Source organism: Stegodyphus dumicola, chromosome 8, assembly GCF_044657685.1.
Source record: "Stegodyphus dumicola isolate Sdum_Otavi_A_Nest chromosome 8, ASM4465768v1".
In the NCBI taxonomy this organism is placed as follows: domain Eukaryota; kingdom Metazoa; phylum Arthropoda; class Arachnida; order Araneae; family Eresidae; genus Stegodyphus; species Stegodyphus dumicola.
Genome location: NC_140775.1, coordinates 142,492,327 through 142,508,535, shown reverse-complemented (window position 1 = coordinate 142,508,535; position 16,209 = coordinate 142,492,327). Strand labels below are relative to the sequence as shown.

Sequence of the window (16,209 nt, the reverse complement as noted above, 5' to 3'; positions counted from 1 at the left end):
AGATTCAGAGTTTTGTAACAATAATTTTCCCACCGTTCAACAGTAAGTTAACTTCCATTTCTTTCTTTTCGACACAGCATGTAATCGGGAGTTTATTGTAACTCTACAAAAAATTGGAAACATAATCGTAACGACTTTATTAAAGATCGTTGTAAAAACCTGTAAGTTGACTCTTTTGACTCTTGCTGGTTCTCGGTAGTTCATTAGCCATCCTACTCTTGCTCCCAATAAACTGTCCCTCGTAAATTCTTAAGCTTAAAAAAATTCTTAACAGATTTCTACCTAATTTAATTAATCTTCGTCATAATCAAAGGGTCTAGTCCAAATTCGAGAATATCGCGCAAAACTTGGTTATTTGTGTGCACTCCCTCCTCTCCTAGGAGATATAATATCGGTCTGCATCATACCATGCTCTCTGGACTATGTTCTTAATGATGAAATAGCTAAATTACTAACTGCTGCCACCATTTCCGACAAATGCTTGAGAAGCAAGTGGGTCCCCAGTTGAAAAAATAATAATAATCAGTGGGTATTATATACATTATTACACATTTCGGTTATAACAGCAGTACAATACTGTGTCATCGAGTCTCTTTCCCTCGTTTTCAGAAACATCCAATGCACTGCTTGAAAAACCACAGTAGAATAGACAGCTTATCTTTTTCATTTTAAAAACTCGTTTGCAACGCACGATTGTAAGAAAGCCAATAATTTTCGAAACACTCGTAGCTTTTGATGAATTGAATGATAATTGTCTTTGTAGACTTGGTTACCTTTTAGATTTATACCCTTCTGCAGAGCTACACAATGGTTAACTTGTAATTCATTGGGCACTTATACCGCGCGTGTCTGCAGTCTCATGGTAACGGTAAAATGACGCAACAAATCTGCCAGATTTTTTTTCAATGAGTATATTGCTCTTTAAACAATGTGATATCATATTGCAAATGTTTCTCTTTTATGAACGTGATCTGAATAGCATAAATATGCGCATACATTAGACTGTTAGGCCAGAGATTCATCATCATACCAAAGTAGTCTTTGGAAGGAAAGGGAAAAAACGTATGACATTTTCTCAAGTTTTTAACCTCGAGGCAAAAAAATAACACCACGTATAGGTATGCTTTTTCTTAACTTGAACCTTGCGATTAAAATAAATAACACCCTTATAAGTATTCTTATTTTCAATTTGCTCAGACCAATATCAGAAGTACAAAATGAAGTTGCTATATTCTATGCGGCTTACGGCCTTTCATTTATCTTCCAAATTATGACAACGAATTACTTACCAGAATAAAAAATGTGTCATTTAAACACGGTGAGTACGTATTAATATTACAATAAATTCAACATCAATTGAAGGACATCCACCATTTAAGAACTCCTTCAATTGATCCGACTTAAAGTATATGAAACCAATGGAAAATGTTTTGCAATATTGTTACTCGTGTGCGTTTAAAACATGAAAAAAAAAGGCTTAACTAGGAAACGCAAACAAACTTTTAGCATTTTATACTATAAATCTATGTTACAATAGCATCTATGTTAAACACACTTCGATTTAACGGCAATTTACATTAACTAAATCGGAGTATTTTAGTACTTTTTGATTACATTTCTACACACACATACAAAAAAAAAAAAAAAAAAAAGTCTCAGACTGCATATTTTCTGTCCGCTATTTATAAAATGTCATAGCGCTGACGCCCCTACCTCCGTGCATCAACGCTAAAACTTACAACAATGATAAAAAAATGCAAAAACATACTAAAAGAAATTACCTATACATTTGTTTAATCTTATTTAAACGGTAAAACCATTTTTAATGGCAACATCTCTGCAGTAGTAATGATGCTTTTTAAAATAAGAAGGAAATACTTATACGTGCAATTTCTTGTGACCTCTATTTTAACCAAGTTTGCTGTTTAGGTAAGCAACCGAAATCCACCTCTAATTCCAGATGATTACCATCTTCTAAGAAAAGACTATCATCAGCTTAGTACTCTTATTCAGCAGTGTTCTTAGAAATATAAAGCTCATTTTCAGAAATGGTCGTTTTAGAGAGATGGTTTCCGCATGTCAAGTTACTGTAGTACAAATATACGAAGAACTACTTCACAGTGAAATTTCTCATAATGATTTCTTCCCGCAAGGCCTTTTTGCTTTTGAAAATATTCAGTATTTCTAAAAACATAAATAATCATCGGTACTGAACATCACCTCTATAAAGTAACCACCTCCACAAAAGAAAAAAACGTCTGGAAACATTTCATTGTCTTAGGGATGTTCCTTTCCACTTTCCTTCAACATTCCTTGCAAGGATACTAACTTCTGACACCTTTCAGATCTTTAACTGAAATATGAAGAAGACTCCATTTTCCCTCCCCCTCTTTTTATATTGTTGTAGTTTATTTTAATTTCCTGATAGTTATTTTTATTTTTGAATAAACTATAAGGTACTTCTCCCGCCTTCCTATCGTGCCTTCGTGATGTGGTGGTCTGCATGCTGGGCCGGTATTCCAGAGGTCCGTGATTCGATTCCCGGCGAAGACGCGCTAATTTTTCATCTTGCCTGCTTCCAAAAAAATACCTAATGTCTCTACAGTGGCGCCAGAACTAAAAGGCTGCTGGATGATGATTCTCCGCACCCAGGATTTGGCGACTGGGTCCCCTAAAAACTCTAGTCACCCTTTAAAAAGGGAAGTATATAAGGTATTTCTCCCGCCTTCCTAGCGTACCTTCGTGGTGTGGTGGTCTGCACGCTGAGTCGGTATTCCAGAGATCCGTGGTTTGATTCCCGGCGAAGGCGTCGCTAATTTTTCCTCTTGCCTGCTTCCAAAAAAATACCAAATGTCTCTAAAAAGCTTTCCTTCAATCCCTCATTTTTCCACCTACAATTCCCTTCCAGAATGAGTTTTCAGGATCACGTTTTATGTAAATGAAGTAGAACTGGTATTTAAGTTGAAGTGTCCGTCACTTCAGCAGAAATGCTGAGAAGTTCTTAGTTGAGCGTGTTCTGCCTTCTGGCCATGTCATTGCTTTAAGCCAAATCTTACTACATTCGGCTGTATATTTACGTGCCTGCTAGTATTTGGCGGTGAGCTTGAAATAAGGACCAATTCTCTGAGTTATTTCTGTGCAGTTACGGCTATTTTTAGTTTAATTAGCATTAGTTTCTTACTTTCTATCTTAATTTAAAGCTCAAATGGGGGCTCTCTGTAAGGCCGACAGGTGCCATCTGTAAACACTATTGAGACCGACTTGTTATTAAAGCCTTAGAAGTGAGCGATTAGTCGCTACACACTTCTCAGGTATTTTAGCTGCCAAAAACAACCAATGTAGCCAGAATCTTATAATAACACAGAAAAGCTTCCCTAAGATGGCGGCCCGTTTTTCCAGATGATTTTGGTCTTTTGTGAAGGTAGTTATCTCAAAAGATGTTAAATACTAGCGTTTCTGTACCTTCGCAACAATAATAGTCACTTTCAGAAATAGTCGCTTCGATAGAGTTCACTGTATTCTAAAAACGTCTCTTCTTCCTATACTGCCAGAAGAATCATTATTCATTTAAAATATTCATACATACGGATATGTTCTAACAAAAATTATACAAAACGAATTATATAGTATGCATTTGTTTGTTTATTTGTTTCATTTTCCTCGATTTGTAATTTTATACTTTCGTTCTCATTTAAATACAATTCATAAAAAAGCAATCATAGTTATTTTATTTTCCAAACAACATAATTATTTGCAAGCACATATGTAAATTTAGTTTATTTACCTTAAAAGTTTTAGATACTAAGAAGGAAAATGATTAAATATACATCTTTCCATTAAAATGTTTTTGTAAAATTTTAAACGCATATTCCAGAGTTTTTACAAGTTGACAGATTAATTTTACTATTACAATTACTTATTGTAGCTCAAAATTATTATCTTTGTTTATAAAAAATACTCCAGTTTGAAAGGGTTATATAGCTTAGAAGGTTTTGAAGAATTTTTATATAATCTCATAAAGATCAAACCAAAAATAGCAAATAAAAAAAAAAAAAAAAAAAAAAAAAGCTGAAAGCTTCAGATTTTATATTACGTCCATACATACACATACACGATTCGAGAGCATTTGGGCTAATGTTCCTTTGGGCTAAAAATATTTAAAAACAGCCTATCTTTAGAATTTCCGATAGGCAGTCTCGCGGGCTGGAGATAAAAATGTTTTTATTTTTTGTACAGTGTTTGTCATTGCTCTCTTTGAAATCGTTGAGTTTGTTAATCAAAAATTTTATGAAATTTAAAATACACAATAAAATATTTAAAAACAGCATGTCTTTAAAATTTCCGACAGACAGTCTCACGCACTGGAGATAAAAATGCTTTTTTTCCCGTACAGTGTTGCCATTGCTCGCTTTGAAATAACTGAGTTTGTTAATCAAAAATTCGTTAAAGATTTACAAAATATGAAATCGATAATAAAACAAATTCCAAATTTCAAATTTAGGCTTCCACATGTCCATATTAAAGTTTTACAAAATATGAAATACCCAATAAAACAAATTCGAAATTCAAAATTCGGGCTTCCAGGTGTTATTTCTGAAAACGTACGTAAACGTCGGTATTGAACATTACATCTCCAAGACGAACGAAATCAAGCACTCATTGCTTGCAGTATTTCCCATATGGAATTCATATGAAAGGTGCTATTGCTCAGACCCTTATATTATTCAAATAGTGTTTTAGGCAGATAGATTAATCATAGTGGATTCCAGGATTTTCTATTTTGACAGAAGCTATTTTTACGCGATGCAAATTTAATCACTCTGGAAAAATACCTGATTTCAGATGCAAAAGCAAGGCCTGTTACACATCGATATCTGAAAGTAAAATGAAAATTCTGAAATTAAGTAGTGTGTAGTGAGAGTTGTATGTTTCTAGTTACATTTTGTGCCGATCATGAGTTCTGAATATTCAGTTTCAGAATTTTTATGTAAAATTTGATATTAAGCATTTTGCCAGAAACCAGAAAATGGCCATATTAAAATAGTAATAATTATTACATACGTCATCAATAAAAAGAATTTATTTATTTACAAGACATGCACACTATTCTACCATCAGATTTAAGTGTCTAAATTACTTTGGAAGTTATTTTGAAAGGATTCAAAAACAGTCAATTCTATTAAAAACATGAATTTATATATAAAAGTATAGTGAATCCTCTCGTGGAGACCATCTCCATCAGATGATATCCTCCGGAAATCAGAAGCATTTCTCAGAACCTAAATAAAGATCATTATTGAACATCAGTTCTAAGCAGACCCTCCTGCACACCGAAAACCAAAATCTTCTGGAATACGAGCGATCGACTTAAAGGAGGTTCACTGTGTTAGTGAATGAGTTGACTTTTGCTTAACATTTTAATCTTAACAAGAAGAATTTAAAAGCTTCTTTAACAATATTTAAATCAGTTGTTAAATCTGGTTAAATTTGTTCCATCTTTGAATTCAATACACTTGCAGACTTGTGCGTATTTGAACATTTTTATTGATTAATTTCATCTCAGTTTTTTTTTTCTTCCATTGATTAACTAATTGATTTAGGTAACAGAATTCAGTTTAATTTTTTGTCAGATACACTGTAGAATACATCAATTTCTCTGATACAGTACATTTGAATAGCGTAGTGATTCACGTACTAAGGAGTTTTATTAACTGGTGAATACTGTTGGATAAAAAAACTCTTTTGACTCTAAATCCAACTTCGTTTAATATCCAATTTATTAACGTAACCTAAGTGCAGCTTGCTTAGAACGGGAATTTTCCGATTCACAACATACCAAAACAAAACAAATATATCAATGATGTTGCCATTCAAGAGCAACTTAATTCAAGATAGAAAACGATAATAAATAGGTGGCGCTTTTAATCAACATTAATATTGCAACAAATACTACGCATCGATGGAGACGAACGAAATATTTTTTTAAACACACACAGATATCTTATCTAGATACTTCAGATAGTAAAACACGCTGCTCGTTTCCAGACTATCTTGAAATTCATGTTTTTCATAATCGCAAGACATAACGCCTGATAAAGAAATTATAAGCATTGACAGTCTTTCCGGCAATATCTTTTTTAAAAAAAAGTATTCTGATTTGGGAAGGTCAAATAGCTCAGGAATGTTTTGAAGAATTTTTATTCAATCCCATAAAAGTCAAACAAAAAAATTAGTAATAATGAACTTGCTATTTACCAAAAATAAATGCTGTCGTCATGCACTTTTTATCAGCATTGGGCAGAAAACATGCAATTTAACATGATTATGATTAAACGCGCAATCGATTACATACTACCAAGGAATGCGAAATATGACCTTTGCACAAATATCCGAAAGTTTAAATAACTAAGCGCAGAATTATTTTCCAGCGCTATAAATTATACTGCTGTTTTGAGTGTATGAGACCAATCCTAGAATTTTATACTATGTACCAAATTACATCTGAATTTTTTAAACAATTATTATAACTTGGCAGAATTATTTCTACGCAGTTTCAAACGAGAAATTTTGAAACGTTGCATGTATGCCATGAAATCAAAACATATTTACATCTAACATCAAAATTTATAATGTAATACTAATCAAAAACGAAGACAACTAATCAGTAACAAAATACAGTAAACCCTCTCTAAGATGGCAACCTATGATTCCAAATCATTTGGGGCTTTAGTGGAGGCATAGTCGCCTTACAGAAATGATGTTTAACACCGATGTTTTGCTTATTTTCCTAGAATTACTGAATACTTTCAAAGGAGATCGTTATAAGAGGGTACTGAAATATACCTGACACAAATAAAGAAGGCTTAGTGTTGGGTGCTTTCGGATGCATCACGATATCCTTCATCATGAGAAGGGTGAAAGGAATCACATTAGAATCATCTGTAAGTTTCGATAAGCAACATTCACGCAGCTGAAAACAGATTGGGTGTAAGGAAGTGAAAAATTCAAGTTAATGATGGATGGTAGAGATGCTGCAATTGCAAGTTTCTCTTTTTAGTTGGCAGACTTGAGAACAACTGGTAGGAATGTACTGCTTTCACAGAATATACACTCCTCAAAAGTGAAATTGCAACACCAAGAAAGAATGCTCATAGCGTCATGCAAATTGCAGGATCGACAGTTGTGAGGTGGATAGCAAATGATTAAAAAAACAGACACATAAAATCATTATAAACCAATTTATTGAGTATCTAATGTGCCCACCTCGGGCAGCGATACAAGCCGTAATCCGGCGAAGCATGCTATCAATGAGTTCATTGACAGCTGCCCGAGGTAGCCTTTGCAGAGCCACATCCACTGCTGTACACATATCATCCAGGGTTTGCGGTCGTGGTCCTCAGTTAATGTCACGTCCAATGACATCCCAAATGTGTTCGATGGGATTCAGATTTGGAGAAGCTGCCGGTCAGGGTAGGATGTCAAATCCGGTCAGGCTGTTAAGAGAACGCCGTGCGACATGCGGCTTGGCATTGTCTTGCTGGAATACTGTGTTGGGTGCGCCCTGCAACCAGGGCAGAACAACAGGGTCCACAACTTGCGTGACGTAGCAGTCCGCTGTCAAACTGCCGTTAATGTGTACCAGGGGCGTCTTGTCATCAAATATTATGCCAACCCAAACCATAATGCCCGCTGCAGGACAGGGGTGACGCTCAGCGAAATGGGCTGTTTCGTAGCGTTCTCCGGGTCGCCCGGTCGACGGCCGTCATTCCTCCACGGACAGAAACGAGTTCATCCGTGAATAAAACCCGATGCCATTCGACGGTCCACGCACAATGACATCGACACCACACCAGGTGTTTAGTCTTGTGCTTAGCAGTCAATAGTATCCATGCGGTTGGTACCCGTGAACGTAAGTGTACTTTATGCAGTCTGTTGCCTTACAGTTTGGATGGACACAGATCCACCTACTCCTAGAGGCAACCGGCTTCAGATGTCACATGACATGGAGAAAGAGTCTCCAACATCCTCAAGGCAACTTATTTGTTCTGATTCTCTTTCTTCTCTTCAACTTTTGAACAGTATTACCAGCTGCGACAAATTAGTTATCGAAACCCTAGTAATTAATTGTTAATTCACTCAGAAATAGAGGAATTGATATCCGCATTGCTTATGTGCGTGCTCATCGTGGTTTCTGTGGAAATGAAAGAGCCGATTTCTTAGCTAAAGATGCCTTAAATTTACCCATGGATATCAACATTAGCATTTCAAAGAGCTACTGGAAGTCCTTTCATCATAAGAAGCTTTTAGCTATGTGGAATGAAGAATATATTTCATCTTGTAATGCTGAGGTCACCAAAAAGTTCTTCCCTCCTATTTACCATGATGCATTCGGAGTCTTTCTTCTCTAAAAATTGTAAAGTGTCTCAGTTTTTATCTGGTCACGGTAAATTTTCAAGTTACCTGTTTCGTTTTAATCTAAGATCAAACAATTTATGTGAATGTTCAAAAAGAGTGCCTCAGGAGGTGGAACATTTGATTTTCTCATGCCCTACATTTGATGGCCCTAGATTATGCTTACAGAACGATTTGAAAATGTTCGGAGTGACTTGGCTAGTGAACTTATCTGTTTTCGTGAAGTCCAAACTCCTGTTCTCTGCTTTTTTTCGTTTTATTTGTGCATGTAACTTTTAGTTAACTTATTTCTGTAAGCCCCGTGTTGTACATATGTGGTGCAAGGGGAGGCTGTATGTTTTCAAAGAAAAAAAAATAGAGCGCCGAATATGCCGATCCGTGCGCTCTGATGTGTACCTATGCGCACCACTTCCTCTTCGATGTGCACGTACACCTTCCTGAATCCATCATGTGACACAACGTTGGCTGGTACTCACATCGTCCGAACATGGGTGGCTATTATGCGCAGCAACAAACCAAGTTCATGGAGTTCGATAATACGGGCACTTTCCTTGGTCGCTAACTGATGGTATTGAGCTCGACGACGTCTCAGAGACATTTCTTATGCTTCTTGTAAAGTCTCCAATGCTCCGTAAACCCTCAGATGCTGTTTATGAAAGAGAAAGTGGCTGAGCTGCCCGCATTGGATCAGGGTACCACGTGATCCAATGCGTGCCCAACTTTTATCATTTGCATATCCAACTCACAACTCTCGCTCCTGCAATTTTCATGACGCTACGCGCATTCTTTCTTGGTGTTGCAATTTCAGTTTTGAGGAGTGTATAAAAGATACCGTTCTTGAAAGGAAAGTGTTCAAAATGACTAATGTGCCTTTTCTGATGCATATATCTTAAATTTCCATCTTTTAAATTAGCCAAGAGCTCTTTTGTACGGTAAAGTATTACAGATTTAAAAAAAAAAAAAAAAAAAAAAAAAGGTTTTGTACTGCAGATTTTGGAAGGAAAAAAGGTCTTTGCACTTACTGCCTTATTACCTTACACTTATTGCGTTATTTTAAGTGCCATCGGCACATTGACTAAAATAATGTCGATGTCATTAAGCACATTACTTATACAATTGGTACATCAGCGATGTTTATATGCAATTGAAATAGAGTAAGATGGCCAAGAATTTGAATACCAAAAAATCACACACAACAAATATTGGGTTATCCCCATAAATATGGTGGTTTCTTTATATTTCTTTTATTTTTTAAACTTAAGAAATTACTTTTTCCGAATTTTAAAATTTAAAATATACCTTTCTTTATCCTCTGCTAGTTCTTAATAATTATGATGGGATTTTATTCCACCAAGGTTTACAGTTCGACATCCTTGTCGAGCTCTACGGATCTTCCAAGAAAATGATCTTCTAGACCAGTGGTCTCAAATTAGCGGCCCTTGATGCAATTTTATGCGGCCCGTGAAGACATTTCAACCCTGTATTTGTTGCAAATATTTCAAGGTTTTTAATTATTTCAAGTCCGAATTTATATTTCTTTCATTTCCATTAAAACGAACATAACTTACCAGAAAATCTATAAATGGAGCTTATTAATTTACAAAATTGATAGCTCTAGTTACAGATTTTTCTGATATAAATCTTATTCAAAGATCAGAAGATACATATTTTGTTTTTTCGTTACTTTTATTGTCAAAAAATAAATAAGCTCAGTTACGAATTTTTGCAACTAAGAATAATCTCTTTGTTTAGGAATACATGTTATATATGAAAAGCTTTTTTCCCACAGTTGAAAATTAATAAGAAAAAAATCCGATTGATTGATGAGCATCTACAATCCATGACGAAGATAATATCTACTAATTTCCCTTTAAGTCTACATATATTATCAGAATCGAAACGCCATCCAGTATCAAAGCTGCATAAAGAATTTTATAATTATTACATACAACATTTTTATTTTTATTTATGCGTCGAAGAAAAATTTAATAAATGTGAGAAATAAATTAGGTTGTCATTATTTATTCTCAGGTTACACATAGTAAATCTTTTCTGAAAACTATGTTTTCATAATTTCTTTATTTTTAATGATTTATTAAACATGTTAAAAATATTTGAAAGAAATGTCAGTCAAAAAATTTTATTTTTAGCTGGTAGTATATTTGAATTACAAAGTGTAGCCAACAAAAGTGTCTTACAGGTACCATGTCTTACAACTTTAAAATCCAGACAGAAAATAAATACAAATTTAATATTTTTTCCTTTTTACCAATATAAATTTAATTTTTCCCTCGATATTATTATTACCATTTTTGCATGTTTTGATAAATATTTAGTAAGCGAAACTTAAAATTTATTTAAAACACTTTTTATCTCCTTTACGAAATTTTTCATTTTATTAAAGAAAAAAAGGTCTAGCCTGTCATCTCCTTTTTAGATGGTGTGTTTGGCTCTCATGCACTTTTGGACATGCATGAGCTTCAGACTCCTGTTCTAAGCTGTAATTTCCAGCTCGAAATTTCTGGAACCACCGTTTTCTGGAACTAGTTTACACTTATTGTTCGATCCCCATTTACTGCATCAATATTTCTAATTACATTAACATTTATTTAAGTGAACTCATAAAGCAAAATATACCAAATATGATCCTTTCTTTAACTTAAAAAGCTTTAAAAAATAATTATTAAAAAATAAAAATTAAAAAGTGCGCCGTTCAAAACTCGAACTAAGAATGAGAACAAGATAAAAATTACCGCCTGTTTTTATAGCATGTTAATGCAGGTAATTCATCACGTTCCTTCTTCTCTCTCCGACCTAAAAGTCGGACACTTCAACTGAAAAAACTCCATTATTTATGGGATGACTCAATATGTCATTCCAGATTTACCGAAGATTCATAAATATCATGCAAACACTGATGTACAATAACCTTCCGCTTGACAGATATAGCATTTGCTTAACGATAATAAGGCCATAAAAAAGGCAACTGCGATACGGCTATTGGATAATTAATCTTTTTTACACCGAAAGTATCAGTTGCTTAATGCTTTATGAATGTTATGTTTTAATACTAAATTCATCAAGGTATAAGGTATTTTATCCCTCCTTTTTCCATGCCTTCGTGGTGTAACCGTAGCACACTCCACGCGTATTCGAGGGGTCCTGGTTCGAGTCCCGGCAAGGGCATCACATTTCTTCAGTTTTCTGATACCAAAATAAACTAATGACTCTACAAAGGTATATTTTAATAACTATGCAATTAAAATTGTACTAGTCTTTATCAAAATAACATCATATCTGAATTCTAACGAGTAGCATACAACAATTCAAGGAGTGAATAGCCATTTGCGTGTTTATTGCTATTCAAAATTATTAATTAAGTTTGTTAGAAATGGAAGATCCGTGGTTCAAGTATCGGAAAGGGCACACTTGATTTTTCATATTTCTTGAGCCAAAATAACTAATTGTTTATCAATTTTCCATACTGGAATAATAACTTCAGCAGGTCTATAAGAAAATATCAGATTTTAGTTGAAAAGACATTAAGTATCTTGGAAGCAGGAAAGATGAAAAATGAGCAACGCCTTCGCCGGGAATCGAACCACGGACCTCTGGAATACGAGCTTAGCATGCAGACCACTACACCACGAAGGCACGCTAAGAAGGCGGGAGAAAAACCTTAGATTAATTATCGATTTTATTTAAAGATTTAATTCGCCTGACTATCTTACCTATTAATTCGGAAACTCCCTTTTAATTGTTTCTCTTAAATCCTACTCAATTAAAATATGATACATTTCGAACACAGTATTCAGACAACGCTTCACCTCTTCGTGGTTTCTTTTATTGAATAAATGTAGAGTAGAATTATATTTAATGTAAAAAAAAATGTATACTACATAATATTTCCGCCCTTGATTTGATGATACTTATCTAAACTGCTAAACCTGGTTTCAAAAACTTTTCGTACATGATATAACTTTATCGGATATGACTTTTCCTGCACGAATTTGTGTTAGCATACAAATTATGTTAAATATATATAAGTTAGAGAAACGTCAGTTACTTCAAAGCTGCAATGAACATCCTTCATCAATAAACAAGTAAAACACTATGATTTCTATAATTAAAAAAGTAAGTTTATATATTGTTTCACATCAGTGTTTAGTATGCAGTCAACATGTAACAAACCTTTTAAAATTAAAACATTTGAATGTTTATTTTATGTCTATCGTTTAAGTCATTATGCGCATCGAGTGTCTCCAGCAGAAGATAGAACAGAAATAATTCTTAGCACGTCAAAATTTCTCGGACTTTTTCTGCCTAAAATGTTTAATTTTTATAATATCAAGAGATGTGTTTATGTGAAATTTTAATAGTATAGTAAATTTTGTGACTCCGCCTATCTCATCTTTAGTAACTCTCCTTCATGAAAAAAGTGTGTTTAAATTTCAGTCACCTACTTGATTTCTTGGCATCAGATTACCTAGCTGATATGAACAGCCTCTATTCCACGTAACGGATGATGAAAGTTTCGGAAAATTTAACGTGATTTTCAGTAGATAAGAGCCCAGTCTTAACAGAAAAGTAACGTATATACGTCACTTTATAAGCAGACAAATTCAGACATACGAATTATACATATGCTACAATTTTCATTCATCTGCTAATTCCCTGAACATTTCACAAAACTTCTGAATCTGCATTAAGTTCTACTATTTAAAATGTTTCCTTTTAAATTAGTTCTGCCAAATATACTAAATGAATTTAATACATAGGTATCATAGTAAAAAAATAAATAATAAATAAATAAAATAAAATAAATCAGACGTTTCATCTGATGCTGATTACTCATTTTAACAAGCTTTTCTACCTGCCCAGACGGTATAGTGGTTAGGAAGCCTACTGCGGAAACGAAAAAATCGGGTTCGAATCTTAGAGAAGGGATGATGTCTTTGCAGCATGGAGGCACTCAATATATGGCGAACCGAAAGTCCTCTCGTGTGGTTTAGTGGTAGGGGAAAGGGGTGGGAGCCCATCAGACACCCCCTCCAGCGTGCTCTTCCTCAAAATTTAGGTGGAAATAAAAATCGAACCTCCCTGAGTCTCTGGCAACCATTCTTCCATGAAATATATAGACAAGAAAAGAACAAAAATAAGCTTTTCTTCTCAAGATGCCTTCCCGCTTCACACAGTTTAACACACTTTAGGAGTCTAAATTGAATAAATATAGCCCATTATACTATGATTAGAATACTATTCATTTATAAATGAACAGCCCGTTTTAAAAATACAGCCGGAGCAACTGGACTAGGAGGCAGGCGTGAGCAACTGGACTAGGCGTGAAAATTTAAGGGCAGAAGCGCTTACATCGGGCGGCAGGAAGTCTTGCACCAGAACTGTCTATAATTACTAATTCTTATATTAATTTAACCAAAAAGATGCATTATTGAAAGTTACACGCCCCCAAATACTACGCTCACATTTCGAAACCAAAACATGTTAGTAGTGCTAATATCAAAAACAACTCTTTCATCATTCAAAGAGAATCGAGACACGTTTTTTGACCCGCAGATGAGAAAGTATGATAAATAACCACTGAAAACAATTATTATTTAAACAAATAAAAATCCTTGTTTTCTTGATTTAAACTGGACAATTTTATTAAAATTCAACAGAGATTTAACAATAATAGAATAAATTCTCCTTAAGAGCATGTGCTCTTGTTACTTGAGAAATTATTTCCTTGTATATATACAAGCGAATGATATACAGGTAAACAATTATATTTAAAATGCAAGTCTGACTTTTTTTTTAAAGTAAAATACATCCTATATTAAACGATAATTTTTTAATTGCTCCTGTGAACTAAACTGTAAACAAGTGAAATGATTTTTAAAAAATTACTGTGTTAAAATAATTTCAAGCGATACGGTGAAATTGCCAATATTTTTCCCGCCAATTTTTTAATAGCAACCTTTAAATAAAATAAGAAATGAAACAATTTGTATACGTTACGTTAGACTTTTAAATCCATAAAACGAAACGACTTTTACAGCTTAAAGGAGAAAATTGACTTACCTCCTTCTTCCCGAACGTAGCATTTTTTTATTATTCCATTTTATTACATCCTTCTCTGTTAGTACCTGGAAAACTGACACGGAAAACTCTGAACGAATTTTGAAACAGATTATGATCTTGCGCAGCAAGCACGTTGGACATAGGTTACCATGTTTTGCACATAAATACTCGCCAAGTAAGTCGCCAAATTGGCGAGAATGAATGATAGCTTATTTTTGCAGAACCTTGAGCTTATTGGTGTCTTCTTTCTTTTTATGTGATTACTAACTTTGCTGCGTGTTTCACTTTGCAAAAAAATAAATAAATAAATAAATAATAAAGATTATTTTAATAAAACACATTAAATGCCAACATACTCCGCGAATAAAAGCAACCATTTCGCTCAGGAAGTATTTAATATGGTAATATTTCATGAATTTTTGAAGTTTTTGCATTAGTGATGTGAAATGAAAATGAATTACGTCAGCTAATTCAATTTTGATAGCTTTATATATTTTTTAATTTTCTCAAATTAAATTTAATTAAAAAAATTATCTGAAATGGTAAAATAAAATTATATTAAATCAGAAATAGTTTCAAAGTACTAAAAATCAAAATCCTTAACATATATTTGTTTAAGTAAATTAGTTACCCACATATATTTTCTCAATTTTTTTTTAAATTATAGTTTATATTATTTTCATTCATCAGCCAATTTTAGTGCTAACTACTTTTAAGCTTTTATAGCAAAATATTTATTTTTAATCATTTTTCAATTCTATATTTGTCAGCAATCTTTTTAATTTTTTCTAAAATTTAAAGAACGCGAAATTAAGAGACACTTTCCAACCCTGAATGAGAACATCAGTGAGAAGACACATGCTTATTTTAAAACAACTACTGCAAATAATAAACAATACAGAAATATACTATAACAATTTACCTATATTTTCAAGTAGTTTAATCTGGAGAATAAATTGATTTGGATCAAGTAATCTGAATCAATATTCAAAACAAATAGAATAAACATGAAGTAATAAGCTGTAAATGATTTCAGTTGTCTTTGTAATAACTGTTTTGTAATAGAATACTTACAAGAAAACTTGAATAAGGCCACTGCGTTAACCTAGTGTAAAAAAGTCGGCTAGAGTATTTTTTTTACTATACAACATTTATATATTCTGGATTACGTCCAATTAAATTAATTACTGTAGTCGATAAAAACAACTATATTATCACAACATCTGCCAACACTGCCTATTATCTCAAGCATTTTTCTTCTCCTTTTCGTATTTTTCGTTGACAGTTCTGTTTTACCCTGATGGTTTGTGAGGGTAAATTTTTCATCGCTCCAAAGTATCAAACCTTAAAATAATAATAATATTACTAACAGGCCTCATTATTGGGGAGTTGACTACACTTGTTTATATTAAACGAAAGTAATTTAAAGAGGATTTTGTTCGCTTTTATTTTTAAAAATGCAGTGAATCCGAAGATAATGGCCAAATAATAACATTTGATAACCACGAACAGAAAAGCATATATATTTGTTCTGCCATTTTTCAATTTTAATTAAAAATGAACAACGTAATTATTGAGCTCTGAGCTTCACTATATTAAATAATTATATAATACAATATATTCATTTAACATTGAATTTCTTAAGTTCATCAAAAGCTAAAAATTTATTTTACTTTTTATTAATTACGTTTCATAAACAGCTATTAAACTTCTGTT

General features: G+C 33.3%; 1 protein-coding gene across 5 annotated transcripts in view; it reads right to left on the bottom strand.

The window, feature by feature from the left end:
* The window catches only part of LOC118183145 (uncharacterized), a 169,388-nt gene extending 154,774 nt beyond the window's left edge, over positions 1 to 14,614 (bottom strand). For 2 of the 5 annotated variants that reach the window (XM_035352574.2, XM_035352580.2), the window contains exon 1: positions 14,494 to 14,600. The gene's annotated coding sequence lies outside the window, so the exon portion shown is untranslated. Of the gene's footprint in view, positions 1 to 14,493 lie in introns of all 5 variants that reach the window. The other 3 variants (XM_035352585.2, XM_035352572.2, XM_085822516.1) reach the window with 3 other exon arrangements.
* Positions 14,615 to 16,209: the final 1,595 nt, after the last annotated feature.